Source organism: Lissotriton helveticus, chromosome 1_1 (genome assembly GCF_964261635.1).
Source record: "Lissotriton helveticus chromosome 1_1, aLisHel1.1, whole genome shotgun sequence".
NCBI classification, from domain to species: domain Eukaryota; kingdom Metazoa; phylum Chordata; class Amphibia; order Caudata; family Salamandridae; genus Lissotriton; species Lissotriton helveticus.
This window is the reverse complement of record NC_136057.1, coordinates 66,908,389-66,926,659: the sequence shown is the minus strand read 5'-3', so window position 1 is coordinate 66,926,659 and position 18,271 is coordinate 66,908,389. Positions and strand designations below refer to the sequence as shown.

General features: G+C 47.6%; 1 protein-coding gene across 2 annotated transcripts in view; it reads left to right on the top strand.

The window, feature by feature from the left end:
• Positions 1-18,271, top strand: part of LOC144826818 (uncharacterized) — a 213,502-nt gene that overhangs the window by 113,157 nt on the left and 82,074 nt on the right. The window contains exon 1 of one of the 2 annotated variants that reach the window (XM_078685322.1): positions 1,856-1,986. The exons of the other annotated variant lie outside the window; for it this stretch is intronic. The gene's annotated coding sequence lies outside the window, so the exon portion shown is untranslated. Of the gene's footprint in view, positions 1-1,855; positions 1,987-18,271 lie in introns of those variants that run through there. 2 annotated transcript variants of the gene reach the window in all.

The following is an 18,271-nucleotide window of genomic DNA, read 5'->3' as shown; positions in this document are numbered from 1 at the left end:
ACATAAGTTTGACTTCTCTCTCAGAAAAGTCTGTATGCTCTTTCGAGGGCAATTTAATCGGAGAAACAGCACAGTGTGAAAATCAGGAGACTGAAGGCACTCATAGGAACTCAAGCGAGGAACCACTTTGTGACCATTGTAAAGTTGAACAACACTGACATGAAGTGCAATTAAACTGAAACAAACATTTTGTTTCTTTTTGCAGAGATCAGTACTCCTCTGGTCTGAATGCTGATAGTATAGCGCCTGCACTGCATCCAGACGCTTTCATCTCTGAGCTAAGAGCATGCTCCCCCCCCTTAGTCCAGATGAGCGCACATGTATGTGCTTCACAGAGCTCAAGGTTTTGAGATTCTTAGGAGCCAAAAAAAACTATCCTATTGATGGCCTCACAGGAAGTGATGTCACATAACATTTGCCTTTTATAATGTCAGAGGAAGAGACATTAGTGACATTATAGGCATGGTGAGTACACAGGTAACATCCAAATCATTAATACAGACATCCAAAGTAACATTACACGGAATGTATAATCTGTGCAGCCGTCAAGGTTAAATATTGAAAATGTAGTGTTATCAAAATGTAGGACAGTGGGTTTGCTGAACTCTATGAAATGAATAGTGTCTCCCTCTTTAGTTGTAAATGGCTACTCTGCACACAGTGGAAGTGCAAGCAAAGTCACATATGGAGTACTAGAACCCCCTTCCACCTCCCAGTTATAAGATTCAGCTAGGTGTGAGTGAGACTTCAGCACGACCTCTAAATGTGTGAGTGTCACTCATGATGAGTGAGACTTGAAGGATCTGAGGTGTGTGCATTTTCGGATCTGCTGTCACTGCCGAGGCAACAAATGTAACTTGCCTGACGGTGCTACGAATCCCTCTTTGCACCCGCACATTGATAGTGAGTGGTTGAAGAGTGTCTTATGATAGGAGAGAGGGTTACCACCTGGCCGGTCTTTTTTCAGGCATGGCATGGCCTGTATTTTCATGTCCCGGCCAGTACAAAAGTAGGAAGATTACTTAAAGCTGGCATTTTTCCTCTAATCAGTGCAAACTTATAATATCAAATATAAGCAGAAATCACTTTAAAATGTGTTCTAGAGCTGCCTTAATGAATCCTGACTGAGAGTTAAAGTAAACAAAGACAGCAAAGCCATGTTAAACATGAATACGAACAATTTTATTCAAAGTCTTGAAGAATAATATCCGGGCCTTTGCAAAATCTTAAAACATGACCAAGAGGTGGTAACTCTAATAAGAGCCTGTATGAAGGAGTCTGGCATTAGTTAGTGCTGGAATACCCTCTCCATCCTCAGACCCGGCACCGTTCACTCACTGCCATGGACCATCCACTGAGGGAGAAATCTGTGAGAGTCAAACCCGATTGTTCTGTCTCATGAATGTATTGAGACTGCAATCTACTTTATTTTGTTTTATAAGTGAAACTTTGGGGGATGTGAGTGGGTAAAAAATGCAGATAAATGCAAAACTTAATTTGGGGGAAATCGTTGGAAAGTTGTTTGAATATACACAGCCCTATCAAATATAAACAATTACCCAGAGAAACAGGAAAAATAGAAAAATGTTGACTAGTTTAATTCTAGCAGTTTTCTTACATTTTCATTTATTTAATGAAATTCAGGCTGTCATTTCCAATTCACTCTTAAAGACTGGAGGCGGTGGTTCCGTCAGCGGCCACCAGAGGGCGCTCCTCGCCAGCCGATGAAATCCACTGAGCTGCACATTGGATGAAAGGGAGAAGGGTTTCCTCTTCCGGGTCAGCGGCGGCAGGGACAGCACCAGCAGCAGCGGTGACATCACTTCCGGCCTCTCCTCATGTGTTCAGCCTGCTGCAGAGGAGGAAGGAGCCCTGTCTGGTGGGAAATTACCTCCATCTTCAAACCCTCCCAGACCCCAGATCTGCCCCCCCGGCACCCCAGCGGGAGGTGAGAGCCGGGACACGTCTGCACAGGTCTCTGCTCAGGTAGGAGATTGTCAGCACCTTCAGCTGTGTTTGTAGAAATAGACTGAATAATCCTGGAGGGAATCTCTGCAGGAGCCGGGCGGAGCTGGGCTCTTCTATTGGGGCCCCGGGGGGCTGAGCTGGGCTCTTCTATCCGGGGGGCCCCTGGGGCTGAGCTGGGCTCTTCTATCCGGGGGTTCTTGGGGCTGACCTGGGCTCTACTATCCAGGGTCCTCGGTGGCTGAGCTGGGCTCTTCTATCTATGGGCCGCTGGGACTGAGCTGGGCTCTTCTATCCGGGGCCCCTGGGGCTGAGCTGGGCTCTTCTATCCGGGGGCCCCTGGGGTTGAGCTGGGCTCTACTATCTGGGGGCCCCTGGGGCTGAGCAGGGCTCTTCTATCTGGGGGGCCCTGGGGCTAAGCTGGGCTCTTCTATCTGGAGGCCCCTGGGGCTGAGCTGGGCTCTTCTATCCGGGGGCCCCTAGGGCTGAGCTGAGCTCTTCTATCCAGTGCCCCAGGGGCTGAGCTGGGCTCTCCTATCCGGGGGGCCCCTGGGGCTGAGCTGTGCTCTTCTATCCGGGGGCCCCTATGGCTGAGCTCAGCTATTCTATCCGGGGGCCCTGGGGCTGAGCTGGGCTCTTCTATCCAGGGCCTCTGGGGCTGAGCTGGGCTCTTCTATCCAGGGCCCCTGGGGCAGAGGTGGGCTCTTCTATCCGGGGCCCCTGGGGCTGAGCTGGGCCCTTCTATCCGTGGGCCCCGGGGGCTCAGCTGGGCACTTCTATCCAGTGGCCCCTGGGGTTGAGCTGGGCTCTTCTATCCGGGCTCCTGGGGCTGAGTTGGGCTCTTCTATCCGGGGCCCCTGGGGCTGAGCTGGGCTCTTCTATCCGGGGGCCTTTGGGGCTGAGCTGGGCTCTTCTATCTAGGGCCCCTGGGGCTGAGCTGGACTCTTCTATCGGGGGCCCCTGGGGCTGAGCTGGGCTCTTCTATCCGGGGGCCCCTGGGGCTGAGCTGGGCTCTACTATCTGGGGGCCCCTGGGGCTGAGCTCGGCTCTTCTATCCGGGGGCCCCTGGGGCTAAGCTGGGCTCTTCTATCTGGAGGCCCCTGGGGCTGAGCTGGGCTCTTCTATCCGGGGGCCCCTAGGGCTGGGCTCTTCTATCTGGGGCCCATGGGGCTGAGCTGGGATCTCCTATCTGGGGGGCCCCTGGGGCTGAGCTGTGCTCTTCTATCCGGGGGCCCCTATGGCTGAGCTCGGCTCTTCTATCTGGGGCCTCTGGGGCTGAGCTGGGCTCTTCTATCCGGGGCCCCTGAGGCTGAGCTGGGCTTCTCTATCGGGGGCTCCTGGGGCTGAGCTGGGCTCTTCTATCCAGGGGTCCCTGGGGCTGAGCTGGGCTCTACTATCTGGGGGCCCCTGGGGCTGAGCTGGGCTCTTCTATCCGGGGGTCCCTGGGGCTGAGCTGGGCTCTTCTATCTGGAGGCCCCTGGGGTTGAGCTGGGCTCATCTATCCGGGGGCCTTTGGGGCTGAGCTGGGCTCTTCTATCTAGGGCCCCTGGGGCTGAGCTGGACTCTTCTATCGGGGGCCCCTGGGGCTGAGCTGGGCTCTTCTATCCGGGGGCCCCTGGGGCTGAGCTGGGCTCTACTATCTGGGGGCCCCTGGGGCTGAGCTGGGCTCTTCTATCCGGGGGCCCCTGGGGCTAAGCTGGGCTCTTCTATCTGGAGGCCCCTGGGGCTGAGCTGGGCTCTTCTATCCGGGGGCCCCTAGGGCTGGGCTCTTCTATCTGGGGCCCCAGGGGCTGAGCTGGGATCTCCTATCTGGGGGGGGCCCTGGGGCTGAGCTGTGCTCTTCTATCCGGGGGCCCCTATGGCTGAGCTCGGCTCTTCTATCTGCGGCCCCTTGGGAGGCTGAGCTGTGCTCTCCTATCCGGGGGGCCCCTGCGCTTGGCTCTTCTATCTGGGGCCCCTGGGGCTGAGCTGGGCTCTTCTATCCGGGGTCCCTGGGGCTGAGCTGGGCTCCTCTATCTGGGGGCCCTGGGGGGGCTGAGCTGGGCTCTCCTGTCTGGGGGGCCCCTGGGGCTTAGCTGGCCTCTTCTATCCGGGGGGGCCCTGGTGGCGTTGTGCTGCCACCAGGGGGAGGATGCTCCAAACTTTTCTCTTTGAAATTCATCTCCCTCACTTTCATCTCATGTTCCATTTGGATTCTTCGCTCTTCCAGAGCCATTCTCTTGCTCTCTAGCTCAAGTTGACCCTTTAACTTCAGCTCTGCCAACTTCATTTCATGATCCCTGGTTGCCTGTCTGTCTGCCAGCTCCTCTGACAACAGGCCTCTGCCAAAGCTATGGACGCTCTCTGTTCTCTCAGGTACAACAAGATCCTCAGGTGCATTCCTTGATTCAATCCAGGCTTTCAGCACCTTGTAGAGATCTGTCTTGTTTCTGCATCCCCATGTGGAACCTTGAATCTCTTGCAGAAGCTGTTCAGCTCAGATTTCTTGTAGCTGTCCAGTTTTGACTCATCCCATTCTACTTCCACTACTTCAGAGGTTTCAGATACTGCCCTCTCTACGCTGTTTGAGCCACTCATGACTTAAAACACAAGGGATCTCTTTTAGCAAAGCGAAAATTAAAAAAAGTTTGTGGCTAAGTTACTGGACTGTAATCACTGTGCAATGGTCAACAATCACTGTATATATTACACAAATGCAAATTCGTGATCCCTACCTTTGCCCCCAATGTTAGAATTGGGGGTCGCTGGTTGGCACAGGTATGTACTTGTGACAAGCAGGGACCCTCTCCTCTAAGTCAGGGCAAGGGACTTACTCCCAGAAATAACCCCTGCTCACCCTCTAGGCGGTGTGGCGCGAGCAGACAAGGCTAAACTCCAGAGTACACAGGGTTAAGCATTTGTCATAACATACACAATGAATCATAAACCCACCACACCGGGACACAAGACTGTAAGTTTTGTAAAAATATAAGCTTTATACATAACTCTTAAGCAGGCTTGTACATACAGACTTTAAATGTTCCAGTTACTCTTTAGAATGATGCCACAGTTCGTATTTGGGATATTCAGTACTTGGAAGGGGTTAAATGCTCTTAAGAATGGCTTCCCAGTACTTCAAAATGGTTCAAATTGTTTTAACAATGATGCCCCAATGTTCAACCGTAAGATATAGGCCTTGGTTGCCAAGTTCGGGGCCTAGAAGGGGTTAAATACTTCCCCAGCCGGCTCACTGGGCTTCAGGCGCGGTTACGATTGCTATTGCGGTGTTCGCTTAAGGTTTGGGCCCTCTGGAACGCTCCTGTGCGCGCCGTACGATCACCGGCAAAAGGCCCTACTGAACCTCACGCATCCCGCGTGAGACGCGTACGCTGCAAGCGAACCCAAACAAGGGGTACGAGTCGTACTAAGCTGGTGCGACTCGTACCTTCAGCCGTAGGGTCACAAGAGGGTTGGCGCACCGCTCGAGGCGTACCTGGGGCCTCAGGTCAAACAGGCAGTGCGAGGAGAGACTCGCCCAGGGCACAAGTCGAGGCGTACCAGGGGCCTCAGGCACACCGGAGGTGCGAGTCGTAGTGATAGGGTGCGACTCGTACCATGATTCGATTTACAGTACCTTTGGTCTCGGGGTCGGACAAAAGCAGGCGTAGAGGGGACGTCCCACGTCGCGGTGCGGTCTTCCTTTGTGGCGAGCTGCGGCTCAATGGCCCAGCAGGTTCCACGTCTCGGAGGGCAGCGATGCGTTGTGGGGCGGCTCTTCCTGGTCTTGAAGAGGGAGGGGGCGGCAGCTTGAGGTGAATCCAGCGGCGAGGCGCTGTCAGCAGGGCTTCGTCCTGGAGAGACGAGCTCCGGTGCAGTCGGTCTTGACGGTGTGCTCTGCAGCTTGGGGGCCACAGACTCACGTTGTTTGGAGCGGACGGTCCTTCCTTGCGGCGCGAGCTCCGGCCTGAGGTTGCAGCAGGTCGCGGTGCTTAGGCGGGGCAGGCCTTCACGATGCTAGTTGCGGCGCAGTCGGGCAGAGGTCTTTTTGCTCGGCAGAAGGGGGGCGCACAGGCTCTCAGAGTGCAGGACAGATTCCCAGGCGCACTCAGGTCTCCGGGGTCAGCATGAAGGGGGAAATAACACCAGCAGCAGCTTCCTTCTTGAAAGGGAGGGGTAGCGCCCACTGTTCCTGGGGCGCAGTTCAGGGGGCAAGTTCACAAGCAAGCCCTTGGAGATTGTTTCAGATGCACAAGTGAATTAAAAGTCTTTTTGTCTTTTCTTCCTCTCTCCTTCTTGCAGCAAGGCACCCACCACAGGCCAGTCTCTCAGGATTAGAGACAGTAGTCCTCCATGCAGCTTTCCCAGGTCCTTCTCTTCAGACAGAGTTTCTTCTTGGCTTACACAGGATCTGTTTTCTTAGGAGCAGGGCGCCTACATTTATACTGAAAATCCTTTGTTCTCGCAGGCCAGGGGGGCCTTTGCCTAATCCAGTCAGTCTCTGAGCACTTTGTTTTTCAGTCTCTGGTTTCTTCTTTCAGTGTGCAGGGCAGGGACATCAGACGCTCCGCAGGAGGTGGAGCCAGCATTGTGATGACAAGTACAGTCAGGAGCACTCTGTTGACAGTTTTCCCTCTTCCTGGGGCAGGGCAGAGTCATCAGTCGCTCCCCAGGGGACGGAGCCAGCATTGTGGTGGCAGAGCACAGCCCTATTCAGAGTCAAGGGGCACTCCCCCCACCCATCCTGGTGTAATCTCTCTATTCACCACCTGTCAACCCCAGCCTGTCGCTTGGAATTCCCCAGCCCTGTCACACACAGAAACCAGACAGCAGATACACATCAGGGCAGAGGCGGGCTGAAATGGTTAGGCAAGCAAATACTAACTTTCTAAAAGTAGTATTTTCAAACCCAGGATATTAAAATAAACTTTACTAAAAGAAGTATTTTGTTATTCTGAGTTCAGGCATACTAAACTTGACTTTCTACCATGCTCTCTGAGTCTGCTGGGATTATAGAGTGTAATAATTCCAGCAGCCCATTCTGGCCTATGGAGAGTAGGTAGTCTTACAATAGTGAAAAATGAAAATGGCTGTAATTCCCTATTAGGACTTGCCACACACCTCAGGGCATGTCCTACCTTATGCTACAATGCACCCCGCCCTTGGGCCTACCATAGGGGTGACTAATATGAAGTTAAGGGAAGGTTTAGGGACTGGCAAGTAGGTGTACTTGCGCAGTTAGCATGACAGTACCAGACTGCACGCAGGTCTTGCAATGGCAGACCTTAGGCACATTTTACTAGGCCGCTTCTGTGGGTGGCACAACCAGTGCTGCAAGCCCACCAGCAGCATTTGTACTTACAAGCCCTGGCACTCCTGGTGCACTTTACTGGGGACTGACAGTAAAACAAATAAGTCAATCATGGAAGTCAATTAGATATACACTTTTCATAGGGAGCACTTGTACTGTGGCAGAGTGCTCTGAGCAGCTAACACCAGCAAAACATATGAGGCACAACAGCAAAAAGTGGAAGGGAGACTCACGCCAAGGTGCCAGGTCTAACATAGTGGTTCAGGTATCTTACAGCCCAGAGTGATAGAAAAGGTTCAGAGTAGCCCAGCTAGGTCCCAGAGTAGCAAGAGAGGTGTAGTGGCTTACGACCTGTGTCAGTGTAGCGGGAGTGAGTGTGTGACTGAGAGTCCCCAGATGCCCGAAGCCCTGTCTCAGAACCTGGGTGGTTTCTTTAGGGAACACCAGGTTGGGGACCTAGGCTGTCCTGTTAGTCCGATTGAGGAGGATCACCTATTGTCTAGAGAACCTGGAGCGTCTGTAAATAGAGCTCCAGTGGTTCTAGTGTCCGGCAGTGCCACTCGTTGGGAGGGCACAGAAGTCCGAAGTGAGGAGTGAATGGGGAATGTGTTCCCCAGTGGAAGAACCAGTGGGTCAGGGACTAGCCAGTTGGGCTACGTTCCCTTGGAGTGACCATGGTGACACCACTTCTGTTCTGGGGGCTCTCTGCACACTGTCAGATGGACAGGGTACGGGAGATCTGCGCCAGACAGACGGTCACACAACATATGAGTCATTTGTTAGCCTCAGGGAGATGGTGTGTAAGTCCCCAGAAGTCCTGGAGTGCCAGGCAATTATTCCACCAAAGGTTTAGACCAGAGGTTGGGAGGCCAGGTTCAGGGTCAGCCTGACCTGAAGGGTAGGACGTCTGTAACCAGCGTCCTGACCGGTTCATCTTCCAGGGGTACCACTCCAGTTGGGAGGGTGCAGAACTCTGGGAGGGGGTGCAAAGGGTGGGAGAGCCCGCCTATGACCACGGTGCAACCTGAGGGGTTAAACCCTAGGTTGTGTTAATGGTGTCCTAAGGGTACCCCTCGCAGGTGGAGGAACCTTAGAAGGAGGGGTAGGGGGAGGAGAGCCTCCCCTGTGACTCCTGGTCCGCCTTAGTGTGTAGACCCTAGGCTGGAGAACCAGTGGCATTCTAGCCCTGTCCTACAGACAGGAAGAGTGAAGAATGGCTACTATGTACCAGGGGTTACTACCCACCACTCTGTGAATAGGCAAGGACCAGTGGCACCTGGGTGGCCTAGGGCCTGGTCCTGGCCGCGGACAGCTTGGGAGTACCAGTGGGGTAGCCCAGTTGTTTCAGAGAGTGTTTTTAGAAGGAACCCCATGGGTTCACCGTGGCATAGAACAGGAGGGTGACCCTGCAGTTGTGGGCCCGCGTCCGTGTTCTATCACCCCAAGCAGGAAAGCCCATCACGGTGGTGATTGGTCTACCCTTCATTTTGGCTGGAAGGGGGTTGTGTTGGACTTGGCCCTTCTGGCAGGTTCACCCCTAAACTTTTTGCTTAATTGCGACATGGTGCTAGATATTTTTTTGGCTTCTGCGCACTTTCACTGTGTCATAGTGGAAAGTGCGTGCGCACTCTGAGTGCGTGTGGTGAGATTGGCCTGCCCTCTCATAGGAATGCATGGCGAATGTATGTGTCCATGTTAGTTCCTGATGCGTGTGGAGTGGAGGGTCCTTTGGTATGTGCGGACTCGTGTGCTGCGCGATGAGGTGTGCAGCGTTAATGTATCTAGAAGTTGGCCTGTCTGTGTAAATTATGTGAATTGGCTGTCTGGCTTGTGATTGGCTGGAGCTGGCTGGTGAGCCTGGCTCCAGAAGTCAGGATGGGTCTGCCCCGGTGGTGAATGGGGAGATCTGCATGTTGATGTGAAGGAGGGGTGCACCTGGGACCTGAATAGGGCTGGGCTTTCCCCACACAATGCTGGCTCCGCCCCCTGTGGTGCGACTGATGACCCTAGCCTGGCCAGTGAATAGGGAGAGGGGCTGGGCAAAACAAAGTGCTCCAAAACCAGCTGAGACTGGTTTTCCCCCCACCCTGCAGACACAGACAAAGGATTTGTATGTATAAAAAGGGGCTGTTACCCCTTGAAAAATGTTCTCTTGCTTGATCCTATCTTGGAGGGGGGACCTGCTGCTGCTGGGCTCCAGGAGGACCGCCACTAGGGACTGCCTCCCTGCCTGGAGGGCCCTGTGAGCTGGCCCCTGGGCCCAGCCTTTGCCCCCCTGCCTTCCCTTCTTTTTGAACTTTGTCCCTGGACCTGGAGGGACTTGGGTGGCCTGCCAGTGCCTGAGGAGTGCTGGCCTCCCCTCAAAATAGCGTGCTGCACCGCTGGTGCAGGCGATCCCTTCCTAGAGGGATTCTCTGGTGTGGGTATCCCACCTTTTGGTTAATTCCACGCAGGTGCCCACCATGCGTCTTTGGGTATTTTTATATCCTTTACTACGGGTGCCCCCCATGTCTACTTTTATTTTGTGTTTCGAGGGTGCCCACCCATCATTTTGTGCAAGAATCACCGCCGCGGCCCTCGGCCTCTTGCCAAAACCGGAAGTCAGGCAGCAGTTCGCCTGGCGGGAGGCGGGACTTCCGGTCTACTGGAGCAAGACCCCCGCTCGCCGCCGCCTGAAGCTGCCCGGTGAGGAGAGGACGGCGCCTGCCTTTGCGGGGCTTCTATGACAGAGGGAGAGCCCCGCAGGCGCCAACAAAGAGAAGTGTGGCCGGGAGCAGTGTTGCTTGGGTGGGAAGACGGGAGCCTACCTCGCCTCCCCAAGGACTCATGACCCACCAAGGAGCTGGACGGCCGCAAGCCCAGAGTCCCGCCAGAAGGAGAGGAACCGGTGAGTGTTGCCCTGGATTCAGTGTGGTAGAGGGTGGCGTCATGGCACATTGCCAGTGCTCGCCCCTCCCCTCTTGCTGGTGCGGTGTCTCGAGCTTGAAAGGCTCCACGGGGCATATTGTTACTTTCGAGTACCCCAGAGAGTGACTCCAACAATGCCAGGGGGATTTGTCTTGAGCCTCAAAGGCTCCACACCCCCGGGGGCATTTTGTAAATTTAAGTCCCCCGAGAGGGACTCCCACGATTGAGGGGCATTACAGAGGGTAGAGCGGCCCCAGTTGGCAGAGGGCCGCTCCCCCAGTGTGGGGCTCATTTTTGATACAGAGCCCACGTGGCTCCAGGGGGCATTTTCTTTCTCGAGCCTGCCAGGCTCACACGTGTTTTGCCCCCCCCCTTGTCTCTTTACAAGCCCATAGGAGATCCCCAGCTGCCCAGCAATTAGTGGGAAGCTGCTACGTTTTTGGCCCTGGTGAATCTTCTTTGGCTGCCTGCGCAGCCTGCCCTAACATTCTGGACAAAGGGCGTTTCAGCCCCGGAGAGGCCAGTTGGCCTGGGGGACAGTTCTGGTGTTGTGCCCTTGCGTGGGGTACATGTTCTTGGCCCTATGTGATATTTGCACAATTGTGAGTATCTGCCTAATGTCATTTATGCATCATGTGCCAAGTTCTTGCCTATACCTCTGAATGTATTGTTATGCTTAGGAGGGTGTTTTTCTAGTACAGGTTATACTAGTGAGTTCATGATTCCCTGCGTGATAGTCTCCTAAGGTGGTTAGGGTACTTACCTTTTACCAGTGGTTACTGGTTGTGTGCTACATTGGTTATTTGGTGCTACAGTTATGATATGTTCTATGTTCTAAGTGTTATTCCTACAAAGTGCTACTTCTACCAAGTGCTAGTTCTAAAAGTGTATATTCCTGACAGTGGTCCATGTGGCCCTGTCCCATGTATATAATCCCCTGTAAATTCTGCCCGTGCCTGTTGGCACATTGTAAAGTGTGTGTTTATTATCTAATGTGTTTGGTATAATACAAAGGCTATTTTTATATATAACCTTATGTGGAGTTTCCTTTGTGGTGGGCCTTGGGTGTTGTTGCTGGGTGCGCGCGCAAACACTTAACCTATATTGCCTCCGGGATAAGCCTTACTGCTCGCTTCACATTACCTAGAGGGTGAGCAGAGGTTATCTTTGGCGTGTAACTCCCTTGCCCTGATTAGAGTGGTGGTTTCTGCCTGGCTTTGGCGCGAGCCTTAGCCAACCGGAAATCCCATTTCTAACAGGCAGCTGCTACGTTTAGGCCCTGAGAACTGTTGCGCATTTTTCTTTGGCTGCCTGCGCAACCCAGTCCTGACATTGTCGACACAGGGCGTTTCAGCCCCCCTGAGAAGCCAAGTTGGCCTGGGGACAGTTTCATGTTTTGTTGCTCTTGCTTGGGGTACATGTTAGTGTCTTATGTGATTTTTGGCGCAAATGTGATTACCTTCCTAATGTGATTTATGCAATGCTTTTTGCCTACACCTCTAAATGTATGTATATGCTTAGGAGGTTGTGTTTCCTAATATAGGTTCTGCTAGTGAGTTCATGGTTCCCTGCGTGATATATGCCTAAGGTGAATAATGTACAATGGGCAAGAGGGGAATTTGCGCATTAACAGTGTACAAATATCTAAGAATTAGTGGAGTTCTCTAAGTAATGCTCGAAGGAGGAGATATAACCCTTGCCTAAAGTTATAACCAATGACAAATTCAATTTGTCTGAGTAAATAATCACTAAATTCTCTACCCGAGCAACATTCGCTATATATGTATAGATCAAATAGACATAGAGCACACTTTGATACAATTACTAGATATAGAGCAAATATTTTCTTTAAATCTTCTTTTATTTCTTCGTTTTTCTTTCAGTCACTCAGTACCAATATTTTCAAAATATAATGTTCGTTCTCATTTGCCTTTATTTCTTCGCTTTTCTTTCAGTCACTCAGTACCAATATTTTCAAAATATAATGTTCGTTCTCATTTGCCAACACGTGCTTAGTCCAGCTTTACAACAATTGGACTTCATCAGGGCTAAAAGATTAAGTAAAACATATATTTAGTTACTAATATGTGCATCACAAAATACTCGAGTAATGAGAAACACATTTCATATGTCTTAAAAGATGATATCTGACATATGTAACTGGTGACCCAATTTTGAAGCTCCAAATACTCTCCATACTAATACTAGTATCAACAATTATATACATCATGCCTATTAACTGCATCCTAGTTATTAATACAACTAGAGTAAACAATCCAACTAGTATAAGTATTGGAATGCGATATTAAGGATTTGCTAAAGGAAGATCTCAGAATTACAAGAAAAACATTATTTTACATCCTTAACAATATGTTCTAAACATTATTATATATACAACAACATACACCACTTCTTTTGCCAGAGAAAGCTTTAAATTTATCAAAAAAACGAGTCTCTATCATATCCTTAGGCTACTGTATAAATCTGATACTAAAATTGATGCTAGACTTACCATTTAGAATCTATAATCTGTATATTGGCGAAACCAAGAGATCAGTTTGATAGTTAAAATCCTGGGAAGATATATAATTTAATATGTTAGTACTTCTATTCATTTAGAAGAGGAAAGTATAAAATTAGCAACCAATACTATATTGTGAAGTTGCCCTAACTTATCAAAATGGACCTGATCAAGGATAAGTATTTATTAATGAATAACCAATTTCATTTAATATGAGCCCTTTAACCGTTCCATTTTATAGGAAGATATATCAAAATGAAGTATTACCTAGGCCTTCTAAATTACGGTCCTCACAATGTCTGGTAACTCCAAAACGTAGTACCGGTAACGATCCGATAATCCTAAATATATCAAGTAAAAAAACAATCTGTCAGTAATAATAATGTATGTTACTATATAGCAGGTGTTATCCTGGGAACATGGTATCAGTTAACTATTATAAAGGACAGTTCATAATATCTAAATCTGAAAGCTTTCCTAGTTTTAGAATCTAGTCTAACTGCCATACTATTTACTACTTTATATATCACTCATAACGTTTATTAGAGACAAATAAAGAATTATACTAAATCCTACATCAACGGTCAAAGATTATAGTGGAAAATCCTTTATGTAATAACTTCTATCTTAGCACACAACCATAATTAAGAAGGGGAACCTACCTTCGCTATAGTTAGCAACCTGATGTATTAAGTTCACTTTATCCTGGTAAAGGGAACGTGTTATCAAAATTTCGATCTATAAAGTGAAGGAATGAAAGAATATAAATGAACTATTCCTGAATAATGTTTAAAATTAAGTTCTGCCTAAAATACGGTCTCATAATTAAGAAGGGGAACGTACCTTCGCTATGGTTAGCAATCTGATGTATTAAGTTCACTTTATCTTGGTAAAGGGAGCGTGTTATCAAAATTTCGATCTATAAAGTGAAAGGGATGAGAGAATATAAAAGAACTATTCCTGAATAATGCTTAAAAATTAAATTCTGCCTAAAATACGGTCTCACCTGTTCAATTATCCACAACTCAGCACTTCGGAAGTCAGCATGGTACCGGCGTCTAGCATCGTCGCCATCTTGGTACAGGCTATTTATACCCTAAATAGCTTCACAAAAAGCGAGGTAGGACTTATACCCCATATTCGTTATGTTTACCCATAATTAAACGAGGGAAGAATATAAACTCTTATATAATTAGATTTATATTTATATTTGGTTTTATATATGTCGTCCCAATATTCGAATGAATTTTAACCTCATGAGTATTTGGTTTTATATATGTCGTCCCGATATTCGAATGAATTTTAACCTCGTGAGTAAATATAAAATTTACTACTAACTTACTATGTCAATGCGTGTCTTCATTTATATAAACTATTTTATCAACATTAGTAAATATTAAATAAACTACTATCTTTCTATGTATATGCATGTCCTCATTTATGTCTACCTTAAATCGGTCAAGAAATGACGCGATTGGTGGGCGCCATCTTAACACTATGTACTGAGCTTAGTATCTATATATCAAAGATCGTTTAGGTCTTAGAAGTAAAGAGTCTTGAGGTTATTTACCCACCTATTTGTGAAGCTTCTTAATTCTATATTATTTTCTCATAATATCTAACCCTAATTTACATAATAGGGTATACTATCTTAAGTACTGTTGATCTCACCAACATTCAGATAGCCTAGTTATTGGCACAACTCCAATCTATTAAAATAGCCTCTAGTGAGCACTAGTTACATTCTAATCCACTTTCATAATATCTTAATAACAGAACTATATTACCAATGACTTTAAATTAAAATACATATCAAAATAGCATCTTGTCTACAGTGCGGAAAAGTTATACCCAAAGTTGATTAAATATATTGACAAGTGTCTATACTGAAGATGAATTAAATTAGACACCTGTCTCCTTATTACATCAGTATCCGCATTTCAAATATATTTACATAAATTCTCCTAGAAAGAAATACATATTTACCCAAGGAAAAACTGCATTTCATCATCGATGTTTATTCCCTGTTCAACCGCCCGTAATCTAATGATCCAACGCACTTCTGCTTGTCTCACTTTAAGTTCTCTGTTACCCCCTCTCACATTAGGGGGAATACTCTCTAATCCATGAAAAGAGAAACCCTTATTGGGGCAGTTTGCAGCATGTACTCATATAGGGTATCTCTGATCCATATTGTTAAATGCTCGATAATGTTCTGCTACCCGTTCTTTCATACTACTAATTGTGCAACCCACATAGATTTTTTTACATTTGCACACTATAACATAAACTACATATTTAGTTGTACAATCAATATGTTGTCTTATAGTATATGTCTTAGATCCGTTATATGAAAAATCTTTTTTCTTTTTATTGGCCATTCTACACATTCTGCAGTTATAGCATTCAAAGGAACCTATATTATGTGTATGTAGCCAGGTAGGTTTCGTTATATTGTCACGTAAATAACTTGGGCTGATAATATTCCCTAATGTTTTGCCTTTCCTATATGCTATACTTGAGATTTTTTAAATGAATTTCTGTAATTGCATATTGGACGTAAGAAGATGCTAATGTTGTTTAAGGATGCCATATATCTTATGTGACCAAGGATGATATCCCGTTATTAGTTTCACAGGTAAAACTTTATCAGAGTCCTTGTTACGAGATTTCAAAATATCTATTCTTTTCAACTTATTGACTCGTTTTCTAGCTTTAGTTATAACTTTTTGATCATACCCTCTTGATAGAAATCTTTCTTCCATGTCTGTTATAACATGTACAAAGTCTGCATCATTAGAACAATTTCTCCGTGCTCTATAAAACTCACCAAAGGGAATGGCATTTATTTGAGTTTTGGGATGGGCGCTCTCTGCATGCAGTAATGAATGACATGAGGTTTCTTTTCTGTACATTTTACTTTTCAGTTTGTCTCCTTCTACAAATAATTCAACATCTAGAAAGACTAAAGATGTCGCACTGTAGTTCATAGTAAATTTGATGTTATATGTATTGTTATTTAGAAAATCAAAGAATCTCATTAATTTTTCTACTCCTCCTGTCCAGATAAGGAGACAATCGTCAATGTATCGTCCATAATACATTATGAATTCCTGCCATTCAGCTCCAGGTCTCCCCCAGATATGCACCGCCTCGAACCTCCCATGAAGGGACAGGCAAAAGACGGTGCAAATCTGGAGCCCATAGCCGAGCCACATATTTGTTGGTACCAGTCATTTTTAAACATAAAGACGTTCTGTTCCAGAATAATTCTTGCCATATCTACCAACATATTGGAGTGATCCAGTAATTCTACTGGTCTTTTATATAGATGGTATCGCAAAGCTTCCAATCCCAGTTCATGAGGAATATTGGTATAAAGGGCAACAACGTCTATTGTAACCAAAAGCATATTTTCTTCCCAAGACACATCCTCAATGATATTAAGAATATGTTTTGTGTCCTGTATTGTGGAGGGCAAATTGTCTACATACGGTTAAAGGTATGTGTCTACAAATTCAGAGATTTTCTCTGTTGGTCCTCCCACTCCCGACACTATTGGTCTACCTGGTGGTCTAGTAGCATTTTTATGAATTTTAGGTAGACTGTATAAACATGGAAAGTTTGGTCTGTCCACTGTTAGGTATTTGTACTCATGATCATTTAACAAGCCTTCAGATTTCCAGATTTCAAGTTGGTCATTAATTATTTTAGTGATTTTGAATATAGGATTATTGGGAAGTTTCACATAAAAATTATTGTTTCCCAATTGTGTTAATATTTCATTTTCATAATATTATTCATCCAGGATCACTATGTTTCCTCCTTTATCTGCTCTTTTAATTACTATATCATGATTCAATGTTAATGACTTTAAAGCATTCCGTTCACTGCTGGTCAAATTATCTATATGTTTCATAGTTCTTTGATCATTAATTTTACCTTCAATTTTATCCAGATCATTTTTTACCACCCTATAAAATGCGTCAATACTGTTACCATTGCTTAATTGCGGTGTCCATTTTTTTTAGCTTTAAGACCACTATCCAATGTTTCATTGGTGTTATATTCTAGATCTTGTAGAACTTTGTGCATTGTGATAGGGTCTTCCTCATTTTCAGTAATGGATAACAACATAGCGGTGTCTCTAATTTCTTGTATACAAAGATCACCAACAACAATAACAGGTGCTTGTTTTTTATTAGATCCTTCATCAAAGGCAAAAAAATGTTTCAGTTTAAGATTACGTACAAATCTATATAGATCTATCTTAACATTGGTCAAATCACACTTTGCAGTAGGACAGAAACTCATGCCCTTACTTAGTACATACATCATTTCATCTGTAAGAGGGAAACTAGATAAATTTACTAGAAACAGAAGCAATGGACCGCACTCCGCTAGCCCCTCCTCCGGGTCGCCCCTTGGGATTCTGGTACTTGGTGTAGAAGAGTGGTTCACCCAAGTGGGTGCAAGTAAGTACTTGTAAGACTGATGATCTCTAGACCCGATCCATGTCCCGGGTTTTTGGATGTCGCCCGAGACATGGCTCGGGTTTCGGGATGACTTCCCTCATCAGTAGAGAAATGGTTTAGGGGTGGAAGAGAAGGCCGCCAAACAACCGTCAAAGGCCTTGTTGCCCAAACCGGCACGCAGGTGCGTAGTCCAGGAGCCCGTCGGCTCAAGGCTCAAGGGAGCCATTTTGTAGAAACAGAAGCAATGGACCGCACTCCGCTAGCCCCTCCTCCGGGTCGCCCCTTGGGATTCTGGTACTTGGTGTAGAAGAGTGGTTCACCCAAGTGGGTGCAAGTAAGTACTTGTAAGACTGATGATCTCTAGACCCGATCCATGTCCCGGGTTTTTGGATGTCGCCCGAGACATGGCTCGGGTTTCGGGATGACTTCCCTCATCAGTAGAGAAATGGTTTAGGGGTGGAAGAGAAGGCCGCCAAACAACCGTCAAAGGCCTTGTTGCCCAAACCGGCACGCAGGTGCGTAGTCCAGGAGCCCGTCGGCTCAAGGCTCAAGGGAGCCATTTTGTAGAAACAGAAGCAATGGACCGCACTCCGCTAGCCCCTCCTCCGGGTCGCCCCTTGGGATTCTGGTACTTGGTGTAGAAGAGTGGTTCACCCAAGTGGGTGCAAGTAAGTACTTGTAAGACTGATGATCTCTAGACCCGATCCATGTCCCGGGTTTTTGGATGTCGCCCGAGACATGGCTCGGGTTTCGGGATGACTTCCCTCATCAGTAGAGAAATGGTTTAGGGGTGGAAGAGAAGGCCGCCAAACAACCGTCAAAGGCCTTGTTGCCCAAACCGGCACGCAGGTGCGTAGTCCAGGAGCCCGTCGGCTCAAGGCTCAAGGGAGCCATTTTGTAGAAACAGAAGCAATGGACCGCACTCCGCTAGCCCCTCCTCCGGGTCGCCCCTTGGGATTCTGGTACTTGGTGTAGAAGAGTGGTTCACCCAAGTGGGTGCAAGTAAGTACTTGTAAGACTGATGATCTCTAGACCCGATCCATGTCCCGGGTTTTTGGATGTCGCCCGAGACATGGCTCGGGTTTCGGGATGACTTCCCTCATCAGTAGAGAAATG